Source organism: Peromyscus leucopus, unplaced genomic scaffold (genome assembly GCF_004664715.2).
Source record: "Peromyscus leucopus breed LL Stock unplaced genomic scaffold, UCI_PerLeu_2.1 scaffold_711, whole genome shotgun sequence".
Taxonomy (NCBI): domain Eukaryota; kingdom Metazoa; phylum Chordata; class Mammalia; order Rodentia; family Cricetidae; genus Peromyscus; species Peromyscus leucopus.
Window position 1 is genome coordinate 4,275 of NW_023505631.1, and position 15,355 is coordinate 19,629.

At 47.9% G+C, this 15,355-nt stretch overlaps 1 pseudogene; it reads left to right on the forward strand.

Moving 5' to 3' along the window:
• Nucleotides 1–6,610: 6,610 nt before the first annotated feature.
• Nucleotides 6,611–15,142, forward strand: LOC114706444 (annotated as a pseudogene).
• Nucleotides 15,143–15,355: the final 213 nt, after the last annotated feature.

Genomic DNA, 15,355 nt, shown 5'->3' on the forward strand with positions numbered 1-15,355 from the left:
GTTCCCTCACATATACACTCTCTCAACAGGTTTTTCGCTACGTAGCTCTGTCTGGTCTGGAACAAATTATGTATACTGGGCTTGCTCCAACTCACAAAGATCCACCTGCTTTACATTCCAAAATGCTTGGACTAAATGGACGTGACACCATGCCTGGCTTAAAATAACATCTGGGGTTGTTTTTGTTGTTGTTGTTTGTTGTTTTTGAGACAGGGTTTCTCTGTGTAGCTTTTGCGCCTTTCCTGGAACTCACTCTGTAAGCCCAGGCTGGCCTTGAACTCACAGAGATCCGTCTGCCTCTGCCACCCGAGTGCTGGGATTAAAGGCATGCGCCACCACTGCCTGGCTTAAAATAACATCTTAAATGATATAAATTGCTTATTAAAAGATGTCCAGGCAATAAGCCAGGCAGAGATAGGAGTGGGCAGAGGGCTGAGGAGGTGGTATGCTGAGGTTTCTCAGGCTGGGAAGGGGAGCTGCGTGTTTCAGAGCTGTGTGGTAAACTTGGTGTGTCATCAGGCTGGCTGCAGGGTTTTGTGTCTTTGGATGCTGATGCACAGGGTTTCCCACCCCACTTGGACCAAGACCTCTACCTCTATTAAAGAGTCATTCATAGAAGTTGCTGTTGTTTAATAACCCAGCGATGAGCCATGCCATTAAGACAAAGATTTGGATCTGCTATGGGAAACTAGCCAAACACTGAACATCTTGATCATGGTGGGGTTTTATTTTCCTTTCAAATCTTTTTTTTTTTTTTTTTTTTTTTTTTTTTTTTTGACAAGGTTTCTCTGTGTAGCTTTGGAGCCTTTCCTGGAACTCACTCTGTAGGCCCAGGCTGGTCTTGAACTCACAGAGATCTGCCTTCCTCTGCCTCCCGAGTGCTGGGATTAAAGGCATGCACCACCACTGCTGGGTTAAATCTATTCTTTAAAGGAGTAAATTTTTAATGATTTCTTTTATTTATTTTTTGGTTTATTTATTTATTTTGACAGAGAGTTTCTTTGTGTAATATCCCTGACTGTGTCCTGGAACTCTGCCTGCCACGGTCTCCTGAGTGCTGAAATTAAAGGCATGCACCACCACACTGGCTTTATTTATTCGTATTTATGTTCATTGGTGTTTTGCCTGTATAATGTGTCTGTGTGAGAGTGTCAGATTGCCTGGAACTGAAGTTATAGACACTTGTGAGCTGCCATGTGGGTACTGGGAATTGAACCTGGGTCCTCTGGAAGAGCAGCCAGTGCTCTCAACCACTGAGCCATCTCTCCATCCTCCCCCTTTTTCTAGATTTATTCATTTTTATTCTATGTGTTTTTTTTTTTTTTTGCACGTATTTGTGTGTGTTTGTGCATGCAATACCCAAGAAGGCCAGTAGAGGACATCCTGTGGGTGCTGGGAAACCGACTGGAGTTCTCTGCAAGAGCAAGAAGTACTCTTAACCACTGAGAAGTCTCTCCAGCCCCACCATCATAGTTTAAAAAAACCTGTTTAATGCCAGGTGGGGTGGTGCGGTGCGGCGGCGGCGTGGCGGTCGCACGCTCTTAATCCCAGCACTCCGGAGGCAGAGGCAGGCGGATCTCTGTGATTTCAAGGCCAGCCTGGGTTACAGAGTGAGTTCCAGGACAGGCTCCAAAGCTACACAGAGAAACCCTGTCTCAAAAAACTAAAAAACAAACAAACAAACAAACAAACAAACAAGAAACTGTTAAATTGTCTTTTATGATCTAGAATAGATAATTGCCTAAAATGTGTAGACATACTTGATGCCTACTAACAGTAAATTTTTGTCTAGCATACTGTGGATTGAATTCAGGGTCCACCAACTCTATAAGTGCCCAACCCATACTCCTAGCCTCTGTGAATTGTATTTATAACCAGTCCTGCAGTAGCAATTTGTTCAATTTTAATATAATTTTCATCATACTTTCTATCCTAATCACTTATGTAATATGCTGTGGTACAATGGAGAATCCACAAGACCAAGAATCACTAAAACTTAGTTCAAGTATTGTTCATTCTTTACTATTTTCACGCTTTGGAAGAAAAAAAGTTAATGCAGAGGTTTTCAATGAGTTGTAAATCATCCCTGAAATCAACCCAAGATGCTTTAGGGACAGCCATGAGGCCAAACTTACTCTTGCAATAGTACTAGGCCTTTGTCCGCTCTTGTCATTGTCTTAGGGTTACTCTTGCTGTGATGTGAAACACCATGACCCAAGAAGGAAGGGTTTATTCGGTTTATACTTCCTCATCACTGTTCATCATCAAAGGAAGTCGAGGCAGGAACTCAAACAGGGCAGGACTCTGGAGCAGGAGCTGATGATGCAGACACCATGGAGGGATGCTGCTTACTGGCTTGCTCAACCTGCTTTCTGATAGAACCCAGGAGCCAGCACAGACCACAAATGTTGACATTTGTATTGATGGTACCGAAGCAATGTGGGCGACAGGATCAAGGCAGTGCTGGAGTACTTGTACTGCCATATTCCTCGTACCGTGCACTGAGGATTTGATTATGCTTCTGATGGTCTGCATTAGAGATGCAAACTTCATTAGGAGACTTCAATCTTGACCCTTATAGCACATATTTTCAAAGGTCTGTGCCAGGATACAGAGGTGTACATGAGGTTTTCCATTCCAAATCAAGGATGCATGGTCATCGTGAGTGTGGATGTGATGATTTTAGTCATGAGCTGAATTAACTCTTTTTTTCCTTCCATAATGTGGTGGTTTGAATAAGAATGACCCCCATAGGCTCTTATATGTGAATGCTGAGTCACCAGGAACAGAACTGTTTGAAAGGGTTAGAAAGGTTTAGGAGGTGTGTCCTTGTTGGAGAAGCATGCCACTAGAGGTGGATTTTGAGGTTTCAGCAGCTCATGACAGCCCAGTCTCTCTCTCTCTTCTCTCTCTTCTCTCTCTCTCTCTCTCTCCCTCTCCCTCTCCTCTCCCTCCCCTCTCCTCTCCCTCTCCTCTCCCTCTCCTCTCCCTCTCCCTCTCCCTCTCCTTCTCCCTCCCTCCTCTCCCTCCTCCCTCCCTCCTCCTCCTCCCCCCTGTTAGATGTAGATCTCAGCTACTTCTCCAGCACCATGTCTGCCCCTGCCCTGCCATGCTCCCACCATGATGATGATGGACTAACCCTCTGAAACTGTAAGCAAGTCCCCAACTAAATGCTTTCTTTTACAAGTTCCCTTGGTCATGGTGTTTCCTCTCACAGTAATTAAGCGGTGACTAAAGACACATAACATCCTTGTTACTTGAAGGAATGACAGCCAGTGTGTTTAGTCCATCACGAAAGCGAAATCAGCTTACATGATGACGTTTCATTTGGACTGTGGTTTCAGAGGTATTGGTCCATAGTTGGCTCCATGGCTTTAGCCTTTGGTAACACAGAACATTATCAGGCAAAAGCTCCTGGCTTCAGTATTCAGTTTGAGCTTCCAAGTGAGTTAGAAACATTTTATGTGGTTCTGAGCTTGGCAGCCTCTCAATTATTAAAGATTCCCTGGTAAAGGGAGGATGTTAATGAATGTGGCCTTGCCTGGACCTTGCAAGAGCAGAGAGTGCTCTTAGCTGCTGAGTCATTTCTCCAGCCCGACACACTACTTTCAAAGACGATATTCTAACACTTACTAGACTGAACGTTAATTTTAATGGTTATTCTTCTTCGTGTGAACACTCACCCCGAGTCTTCTCCATTCCATGGTTTTAAATGAAATACTCTGAACACAGGAGTTTGAAAAGTATCCCTAGTAAATGTTAGATTCTCACTATGTAGCTCTGGCTGGCCAGGAACTTACTGAGTAGGCCAGGATGGCCTCAAAGTCATGGAGATCCAATTGCCTCTGCCTCCAAAGGCTGAGTAGGATTTAAAGTTTTGTTTTGGAAATAGAGTCTGGCTTTGTAGCCCAGGGTGTCTCAATTGATGACCCTGCTTCAGTCTCCTGACTGCTGTTATTAAGGCTCTTGCTCACAGGTTGATGACATGTGAGATTTAATTGTTGACCTAGTTGCTGGTAATCTCTTTCAACCATGTGTTGGAGTGTTGAACTGCTGCTCTATGCTTTTCCCTTAAAAACAATACAAAACAAAACCCATGGAATTCCCAACTACTCTTTCTGAGGCAGGAGGATTCGATGTTCTAAGCTAGCCTGAGGTACATAAGTGAAACCCTCTTGAAAACCAGGGCTGGGGAATGCAGCTCATGGTAGAGCACTTTCCTGGCAAGTGCAAGGCCACAAGTTTGATCCCTGATGCAGCAAAAAGTACACACAAACAAAAAACACAAAAATTGCCATAACTAAAGTTACTGAAGAAAATAGTTCTCGGGAGTGGGAGTTTCTGGATGATGAGGTATGCACATATTTGCCTTTATTAGGGCTAATAGATTGTTTTTCAGAGCAGTCCGAGCAACTTCCAGGCCCATAAGCAGTGTCCAGGTTTCTATTTCTCTACTTCCTTACCAGCACGGGATACTACCATGCCTACTTCCACAACTACGGTAGCAGGTTTCTCCAGCTCTCATTCATGAATCGTATTTCAAGCAAATTATAATTCTTTCAGATCCTTCATCATATCCCATAACTCATCTCTCTTCTCTGGGAAGTGTTTATTGAGTAATTAATGCCTGTAAGAAATTCTGTAATGAACTAGGAAAAGCAAGGCAAGGCCAGGGTTCCTGCCATAAAGGAAGCTTACGGTTTATTGATAGGTGAGATGTGCTTGCAAACAGTTCGTGTGTGTGTGTGTGTGTGTGTGTTGTGTGTGTGTGTGGTGTGTGGTTTTCTCCAGGTAGGCCCTTTCTGTATAGCCCTAACTATCCTGAAACTCACTCTGTAGACCAGGCCAGCCTCACACTCAAGGAGATCCTCCTGCCTCTGCTCTGCCTCTGCCTCCCTAGTCCTGGGACTAAATGTGTGCACCATCACACCCAGTGCAACAATTCTCAATATACTGTTAAAATAAAATTGTGAACAAAGCAAAGCATGTGGAAAAGCAAAAGGAACAGTGGAGTCCCCACCATTTGACAAGAGAGGGAGGGGTCAGGAAAGCCTTCACAGAATAAGGAGTTGGACATGTTTGCCCTCATACAGTTTCCTTTGCCTAGAAACAAAAGTGTCTGTCTCAGGAGACCCTGTGAGTGCAGAGCCCTGAAGTCTGAGCTTCCTTGCCCTGCCATGGAGCTGGTGAAGATGGGCTGTAAAGTCTGCTTGTCTTGGGCCTCTGGAGCAGCATCATTCTGAGCAGGGGGTCTGAGGGCTTGGACCCTGGCATCACACTGCTGTGATCTGTCCCTAGTTCTCCTGGGACAAACGGGCAAATTATTTGGTATCTCCATGTCTCAATTTCCCCTCCTTACAATGGAATCATAGGTCATGGGGAGACTTTAGCAAAAGCTTTTAAGTTAGCTTGTAAGAATCACTCAATACCTGCTCACTGTTCTTATTCCGCATGCAAATGTTTGACCTCTGCTGCTTGTAAACACCTGTCTGGGATTCCTGCCTTTTCCTTATAGAAGACTCCCAAATTCCAACCTGATGGAAGACCCTTTGCACCTCCCTGCTGAAACAGATGTTCCGGAGGAAGGAACATAGAGAAGGGATTGGATACTAATGTCTGGAGGTGGCTGTCTTCTGTGAAACATGTCCCTGTGACTGAGCGTGGGCTCAGGCACTCAGCTCTGTGCATGTGACTGTAGGTGTGAGCTGGTCAGAGCATTCTGGATTTCTGGTAACCATCCTGAGCAGGTGGGTGGGGAAGAGCCACTACCCGGCCTTTGGTGCTAAGTAATAAGGCTATGCACCTGCTCTTGTCCTGAGATCTGGGGGTGGAGGCCAGTCCCCCCCCCACACACACACAATACACCTGGTGAATGGAAAGAGAAGATGGATTGTGATGGACACCGGTGAGATGTCCCCACTTGCAACCGCCCCCAGGGTGACACGTTTGCCAAGCACCTGTGCCAGCCTTGGGTTTCGACTCAGTCTTCCCCCATCTTGAGAACAGTTTGTGTACCCTCTGAAGCTGGAGAACTGGACCCCAGCTTCCCCCAGCCAAGATGCTGGCAGGGACCCAGGGTCCATAGATGTGAAACCAAGGAGAGAGGAGCAAAGGTGTCTGCCAGGGGGCAGTAGATTTTCTGGGTGCCAAAGCTGAGAAGACAAGATAGCAACAAATCCCCCTACCTCTCTAGGAACTGGGACAAAGGTGGCCCTCTCTCAGTATGTGCAGTGTCCCACGGCCTCACCTTAGTTGACTGCAGGCTATGCTGGTTGTCCCCTCCCCTCTCACACCTTCAGCCTTCATCCACTCACGGGTCAGCCTTAACTAGGCAGCTCTGAACACTTTATCCCTTGTTGGCAATCACGAAGCTTGTCTGAGCAAATACCAGACACAGTCACCAACTGCCAGCTCTGCTACCCTTTAAATCCTGAGCCTGGAGAGATCCGCACGCAGCAGGATCGAGTGGTGATACCCTTACAGCTAGCCAGGTACAGGGCACACAGTGACCTCTGGATCGGAGTTCCATCCATCCTCAGTCGCTGCAGACCTGGATCCCAAACTGCACCGCAGCCTTCAGAACGGGACCCAGGCCTCCAGGGAGCCGAAGATGACAGCCCACATACCACAAGAGGTCAGCTTCCACCAATGACCCCCACAGCACAGGATCTCTGGCACCGGGTGGATTCTGCTGAACGGTTTGTAGGGGCCAGAGCTGGGAGCTGCAGAGGCATCTTGGACATCTGTTTGGATTTGTATGACCTTCCAAGTGAGGAATGTGGAGTTTATTTTGGCAGTTGACTTTAAAGAAAAATCCCACCAGCCAGTACCTTTCTACATACATGTGCATTTTCCTTTAAATGTTGCTTGAGGTACAAATATTTTACCCCCCCCCATGCTGCCCCCTCACCTTGAGGTCTGGTTTTATTGTCAACCCATTTTGTATAGTTTTTGGGAATGTTTCTCTGTCCATCTAGGGTGGACGCTGTTTTCCTATGGTCTGGGCACTGGGCCCAGGGTCTCTGTGCCTCTACCGCCTTGGCTGTATAACAGGGAAACAGACCCCTTGGTACCCTCCATGTACCGGCTCTTGACTCTCCACTCCCTCTCTTTGAAGATCTCTAGCAGCTGTGGCACCACCCTCAAAGAACCTCACTCCTGGGTCAGCAGAGTGCAGAAGAGAAAGTGGAGAAGACACCCTTCCACTCAGAAGACATCCGTCCTGAAATGAAAGAAGACATACATGACCCAGCTACCAGGATGAGGAGGGGCCCCCGCCCAAGCTGGAGTACGTCTGGAGAAACATCATCCTCATGGCTCTGCTGCACTTGGGGCGCTGTATGGGATCACAACTGGTTCCTCCTGCAAGTCTACACCTGCCTCACAGGTAATCACCCCAACCCTTTGTCCTGAGCCTACACCCCAGCTTTCCCCCTACTCTTTAATGAGGTAGGCTCTGACTCAGAAAAGTAGCTACAATCTGTCCAGATTTTTCAAACCTTCTATTCATTTTCTGAGATAACTAGACTGGGAGCAGAGCTCGTGGATTGGGATGCGGAGTGTCAGTTATGGGAATCCTTTAACATGGGTGTCAAAGCCTACGAAGGGTCGAGGGAGGGACAAACCAATGCCAGAGACTGGCAGTCTCCGGAAAAGTTTCTGTTCAAAAGCTCCTGTCTCACCATTGTCTGCCACAAGAAAACTAAGGCCTAGGTTGGGGTTTAGCTCAGTGGTAAAGCGCTTGCCTAGCAAGCACAAGGCCCTGGGTTCGATCCTCAGCTCGGGGGGAAAACAAAAAACAACAAAACCTAAGACCTTTACTGGGAGGCATGGGAGCCTGATGAGGGGCCCATGGCTATTTGCTTAGTCGGAGGCAGAGCAAGGGGAGACTGTTCAGAGGGGACCATTGGAGAGGAAGACATAGAAAGGGTAACCCACAAAAAATATCTGTACACCGCTTCTGGCCAGGCCAAGCTTGTTTGGCCCAGAGAAAGGTGAGGCAGCCGCCCCATACAGCCCAAGTGCACGGTGTGTGGCTCTGTTGCTCCAGGTGGGTCCTGTCAGTCAACAAGAAGTTCTTAAAATGAAAAAAGAGGGTTGAGAAATGGTTTACTTTCCATTCCCCGCAGCTAGTTTTGCCTGTCTCTGAGGACCACGTAGGACAAAGGGCCAAGAACTTCTAACGCTACTCTTCTCCGGTCTCCTATCCACCCTCTTGCCAACCAAGGACAGCCAGGCACAGAGAATAAAGTCTTGAGAAACCCTGGCCATCAGACTGCTCTAACAAGGAAGCTAGTTCCACTTGTGTCCACTGCCTGCTAGCTCAGCCCTCAGGATCCATGGGTGTGGGCTGGTGCGGGGCGGGCTGGACGGGGCTGGGGCGGGCTGGGGCGGGGCTGAGGGGGCTGGGGCGGGGCTGGGGCGGGGCTGGGCAGGGCGGGGCTGGACGGGTGGGCGGGCTGGTCTAGGGCTGGTCAGGGCTGTCCAGGGCTGGTCAGGGCTGGTTCAGGGGTGCATGGTGGTCAGGGCTGGTTCAGGGCTGGTGCAGGGCTGGTCTAGGGCTGGTTCAGGGCTGGTCCAGGGCTGGGGCAGGGCTGGTGTAGGGCTGGGTGCGGGGCTGGGAGGGGTTGGGCGGGCTGGTCCAGGGCTGGTCCAGGGCTGGTCCAGGGGTGCCCTGGACACATATCTGTGCTTTTAGTGGTTCAACCTCTGACTCCTGATTCCTGGATGAGGAAGAAGGAACAGGACTCTGTGGGACGGGCCCTTACTGTCCTCTGAGGAATGACAAACCAGGGGTCCCTCTCTGGAAGACACAGGACATTTCTGGTAGCTATTTCTAAGAGGGTAGTGATGTAGAAGTTGGCTGCCCTGCTCTCGACCTCTTAGTACCTTCCAGTAGGTGAACTCTGGCCTTGGAGATTCATCTTAAGAAGTTCTGTAGGTGCCAGGGAAACACAAAGGGAGGACCCCTTCCTCAGGACCTCAGTTTTCCCAGGCACCAAATGGGGACAACAATGCTTTGTCGTGATTAGGAAGGTCACATCCTTAGGTTAGTTGTGTGTTTTCCCAGGGTGACTCCTAACTCACGCTACTTAGAGAGCCTCCTGCAGGGATATTAACATGGAGGCTAAGGGGGAAAAAACCCTGCAGCCACTTCTTAGAACAATGCTACAAGATGTTGTTTAATAACCACTATGACCACAAGCAGTCCTTCCCTGGGGGTCATGGAACTAATGTATTTGAACAAGCTGTCTATTTGACAGTCAAGGGGCGAGAAGGACAGGGCACACAGTGTTTGGGTTCTCGTCCCAATCCCCTTGTACTTAACTGCTTGTGCTTGCCAAACTAATGTACCAGAGACACCTGTGAACTGAACTGACATGAGCACTTCCGGGTGCTCCACCGAGAGCTTTGGCCAAAGCCCGTTCTTTCCTCCTGCACCTGCAGACTCTGGCTCTCTGTGGTTCAGGGTCAGGTCACGGATGTGGAAGAGCTCAATCTAGACACAGCCAGAAGCAGTAAGTCACTTGGGTCTGGTCCCAGTCAGAGGGACTGTGACCAGAGCCTTCCCTCGCTGCACACTGGCTCTGCGGCCTTTGTGGTAATCCCAAGAAGAAATGGGTGGGGCAGGAGAGGGAGAGGCTGTTATTTGGGAAGTGTTATTTCTTGGTCTGGAAGGACACAAGACAATTTTATACAATGTATTGTGACTTCAACTGAACTACACTCCTTGGCCTCTAAGGAGTCATGGTTTCCAGCTGCCACAGACTGTTGACAGTCTCCTCCAAGCCCTCATGGTCCAGCATTAGTCAGGGGACATAGCAAGGGGAGACTGCTTCCTTCCCTATTAACAATTGTATCTTCTAAGCTTTTGACTTCAAAGACAGTCAGGAAGGACATGGTAGCCATCCTTAGTCCACTCTACAAATGTAACAGAGTTAACTTGCCCTAATATAGGCACCATCAGCCGCCAGTTAGTGTTACCCAGCATTGTTTGGCAGCCAGCAATCCAGACTGACAGAGGAACATGGCGAAGGAGAGATTTGGGATCTTGGGGGATGGATGACAGAGTTGGAAACAGTGCCAATGGCTACGGTTTTGCTATAGTGAGAGATTCTGGGTAAACACTTAACCTTTTCTATGATCTACTTCTTCAAGATGCTCAAGTGATCACACCTACCACCTGAGGTGTGCAGTAATTGTGAAAATATTAAAATTCTTGATAAGCTCAGGCACTGTGAACATATAACTCTGCAGGGCTGACTCACCCTGATATGGGCATGTTATCTGCCAGCATACTGGAATGCTGTTGTCATAACTGGTGATTAGCACAGACCTGTGATCTCTTAGTGTCTCTTAAAATTGGGGTTTTGTTGTAATTGATCAAACCAAATTGCTCTGGTTGGCTGTTTTTCAAGGCACAGAGGACTAGTCTGTGGCCTGAACACCTTAGAGGAAGGTCAGAGTTGACAGGCTCGGAGGTACTGCCCCTGCAGACAGACAGTGAGAGTACTGTTGCCTGTCTAGATTCCTTTCTCTATTTCTGGGGCCTTTGATCTTACTTCCATCTCTAGATAGAGAGCCGGGCATGATGGGATTACTCAAGTGTTCAAAGCACAAGATAACAAGACAAGGCATTCCAGAGTTTGGGGAAAGGAACTTCACTAACCTCTGAAGAAACAGTAGACCAGAGTCGGGGAAGGGTCCTTGCGTCCTTGGCCTGACGGAACCTGCAATGGTTGGTGATGTCCCTGCTGTCTCCTGACAGGAATGTTCTACAGTTGGGTTGCTGCTTGGGCATTCACGGCCGGGGCGCATCGCTGTGGAGCCACCGAACCTATAAAGCAGGCTGCCCTGAGGCTCTTCCTCATCATAGCCAAACCATGGCTTTCCAGGTGAGAAGCTGCTGATAGAGGCTCTGTGTCTACGTGAAGGCTCGAGGATTGTACTGCGAGTTAGCACCTGAAGAGGAGCCAACAGGACAGCCATTATCCTTCTCATTTTCCTGCGGTCCCCACAGTGCATGCTCAGTACTGAGGTCACACAGCATGGGACGTCTCAGAGTCAGCGGGATGGAAATTAGGAGTTAATTGAAGACTCTCCAATTGTAGGGTTACTGTTTTCCCAAAGTTCCCATGTAACATGTTGTGTGTAGTCCTGGCTATCCTGGAACTCACTCTGTAGACCAGACTGGCCTGAACCTGGAGATCCCCACCTCTGCCTCCCAAGTGCTGGGATTAAAGGCGTGCATCACCACCACCGAGCTTGACTCTGGTTTCTTTAACATTCGGTGAACAATAGACTCACGCTGTAAGGTGCCTATCTCAGGAGTCCAATGGGATCAGAAGTAATAGGCCACAGACTTGGGGATTCTGCTGCAGATAATAAGAACATTTCAATGGCAAGCAGAGTGCTAGCATTTGTGACATAAATGAACGTATTAAATCCCAATATTCTTAGGAGATTGAACCCATTTACACTTGGTCACTAAGAGACCGGACAGGTAAACACTCTGGTCCTATGAGTGACTGTCTTGCTGGGTAAGCAACTATTGAAGTTGCTGAGCAAAGTCATAACAGAAACAGGGGAAAGGCATCAGGGGCCTGTTTTGCTGTCAGACTTCAGCAATGGCTCAGATAGCTGGGGTATGGGTTCTTAATCTCAACAAGAGGAAATCAAATCAGTCCTCAGTCTTGGCTAGATTTGAGGTTCTCACCTTGTATATCTAGTCATTTCTACTATAACAAATCACCCCCTCAAAGGCTCCTCATGTCCTTGTGGAACAAAACCAAAATAGAGACCTTGATGCATTTTTGAAAGAGAGTAGAAAGAGTCACAAACAAGCCAGAGGCGTTTGGGAATGGGCTGAGGCTCATGAGTTACACACTGGCCTGACCCTGGTCGGTGAGCTGTCACTCCTAAAGGCATCAGGATGAATATCCCTGTACTTTATGACAGAGCAGCATCCGGATGCCAGGACACTGCCCATAGTCTCTGTACCCAATGATTAGGTATTCCATGAGAGAAGCCTGTCTCACATTTCTTTCTTCAAGAACTAGTAGTCCTTTGCCTTTCTCTCTGGGCTCGTGACCTCATTGCCGCCACCCCACCCCATCTCCCATCACACAACCAAAGAAGCAGCAGTGATTCCTGGTCTGGAACTGTAAGTTGCTTTCTACATAAGCTTTAGGGGCAAGTGTGCAGAAGAGGGCTCCTTCAGGCCTCCTTTGGGCCGGAGTCCTGATGACTTTGTGAGGTGAGGTCTTGTATCTTTGCAACATCTGGGCCTTGCATTCCCCGCCCCCGGGGGGGCATCTCTTCTCAGTACTGGGGTCCTCTTCCTGTCCCTCCAGAATGATGTGTATGAATGGGCCCGAGATCACCGCGTCCACCACAAGTTCACAGAAACACACGCCGACCCTCACGATTCCGACGTGGCTTTTTCTTCTCTCACGTGGCTGGCTGCTTGTGCGCAAACACCCGGCTGTCAAAGAGAAGGGTGGAAAACTGGACATGTCTGACCTCAAAGCTGAGAAGCTGGTCATGTTCCAGAGGAGGTGAGTCAGGCTTGGGGGTGTGGAGCCCGGGCACTGGGGTTTAGGGACCTACTTTTTTCTGATAGAACACATTAAATAAAAGCTGGGCTGAAGAGATGGCTAGAAGGTTAAGAGCACCGACTGCTCTTCCAGAGGTCCAAGTTCAATTCCCAGCATCCACATGGTGGCTCACAACCATCTATAATGAGATCTGGCACACTCTTGCTGTGTACATAATAAATAAAAATAAATCTTTGCGGCGGTGGTGGCGCACGCCTGTAATCCCAGTACTCAGGAGGCAGAGGCAGTGGATCTCTGTGAGTTCGAGGCCAGCCTGGTCTACAGAGCTAGTCAGGACAGGCTCCAAAGCTACAGAGAAACCCTGTCTTGAAAAACAAAAACAAAACAAAACAAAACAAAAGCTGAAGGATTTTACTCAGTTTGCAAACTTACAATCGTTCCAAAACACAATTCACTAACATCTCACAGGCCACAAGCATGGATATTGTTTTTTCCTTTCTGAGATATTTCCATGAAACAAATTGAATGTGACAAATATTCATTGATCTAGAATAGTCATGAACACAATAGTACAGTAATGGAGTCCTTCTTCCCCGGAAGGCCTGTAGTATAGTCGGGTATGCAAGTACTAGAAGCAAGGCAAAAAACTGTCTGTACTGTGAAAGGTTCATGGAGACCAAGACCGCTTAGTAGGGATCCAAGGGAAGAGTTGTTGAAAACAGCAGCCTCAGAAACAACAGCGATTCTTGTGGTATCGTGGGGCAGAGATATGCTTCAGAGAGGCTTACCCAACACAGTTGAAAGTAGCCCTTGATTGACAGGTGGAGGCCAGGGAAACAAGTTGGATATGGAAGACCAGGCCAGGCAAGCAGACCTAAGGTGGAAAGGGAAGGAGCAGGATGCAGATGATGCAGTACAAGTTGAATACAACACTGCTTAACAGCTGTCAATCAATTCCCTTGGAATGTCAGTGGTCAACCTCCAAAGGGACAGAGCTGTCGGGGGTCAAGGGCCCTCAGTGTGCCTCCTGGAAAGCAGAGCAAAGATCTGGGGGTGGTAGCAGGAAATGAACACTCGTCACACATTCTGTGTCAAAGATGGAGGTGGACTCAAGAAGGGATCTCAAAGGCAACCAGACAAGAGCCAGGCAGTGGACTTCTCAGATGAGTTTGTGACTTCATCCTGACTGGTTTGGCCAACATGGCCTTACCCTTTGTGAAAATAAACAATAGGTTTCTAGTCCACAGACCCATGGCCTATTGATAAGGCTGGAGATGACTGGGTGGGCGGAAGACACCCACAGGCCACCTGGCACCTCAAGTTCTGAGCTGACTGAAGACACCCACAGGCCCATGTAACGAGTCTTTTTCTGTCCCACCAGTCAGTTCCCAAAATAATGATGTGGAGACTTCTTACTAATTAAGAAAGCTCAGCTATAGCTTAGGATTGTCCTAACCAGCTCTTCTAACTTAAATTAACCCATTTATATTAATCTACGTTCTATGACATGGTGTTACTCTCTTCCATCTTGCACCTCCTGTTTCTCTCCACGTCTCCTGGTGTCTCTTGTGCACCTAGATTCCTCCTCCTCTTCTTTCTCTCCCAGAAATCCGCCTATACCTCCTGCCTAGTTATTGCTGTTCGGCCTTTTATTAACCAATCAGAAGGTGCCATAGGCAGAGACACATTTTTATGGTGTGTAAACTAATATTCCACAACAGGCCCACCTGGCCCTGCTCGTCCTGGTGGTGGAAGACTAGAGAGATGCCTCAATGACTTGGGTCCTTCCAGATGACCCAAGTTCAATTTTCAGCACCCACATGGTGGCTCACAACTTGTAAAACCAGTTCCAGGAGATCCAATGTCCAATGCTTCTTCTGACCTCTTTGGGTACCTGTACATAAGTGATACACATTCATACATGCAGGCAAAGCACTCATATAAATTGTGTGTGTGTGTGTGTGTGTGTGTGTTGTGTGTGTGTAAAGAGTGAGATAACACACACCCTCCTGTATTCCTAATGTAGGAGAAAAGACAGCCCAGCCCAGTGAATGTGAACCTCTCAAGTGTGCTTGTGGCCCTCTCCACAGACTCATATTGTAACTATAATTCTTGCCTGACAACTGTTTTGTTATATGTAATTTACTATATCAAAATGAAACCTTCTTTTTGATCAGACAGAAAAGGAGAAGTGCTGTGGGATGGTCTTTCTGTATGCTGTAAATATGTGTTGCTACATTGGTTAATAAAGAAGCTGCTTGGCCTATGGCAGGTTGTTTATTTGGGACTAAATGGCTGCAGGACAGCAGGACAGAAACTTCTGTTTACACACTCAGTGTTTGATCTCTCCACATAGGTACTACAAGCCAACTGTCGTGCTCATCAGCATCGTCCTGCCACACTGGTACCCTGGTACTTCTGGGTGAAAGTTTTCAACACAGCTTTTATGTTGCTACTCTCCTGCGGTATGCTCTGTTCCTCAATGGCACCTGGCTGGTGAACAGTGCTGCCACCTCTATGGATATCGGCCGTATGACAGGAACATTGGTGCCCGAGACAATGCCTGGTTTCAGTGGCATCTTTTGGTAAGTTATCAGTTCACATCGAGACTGCATGAGGTGGGTTATTGTTGAGGAGAGCATGAAGACCAGATTCTACTTGTGTGATTGCCTTGGGTCTTAGGTTTCCACTCTACAATGAGGGCTACTTTCGCTGATTTTAATTTCCCAAACCATCACCAGTCATGACTGAGTCCTTTGAACTCTTCCTTTTCCAGTCGTTTCGGAGTTAGGTTGTAT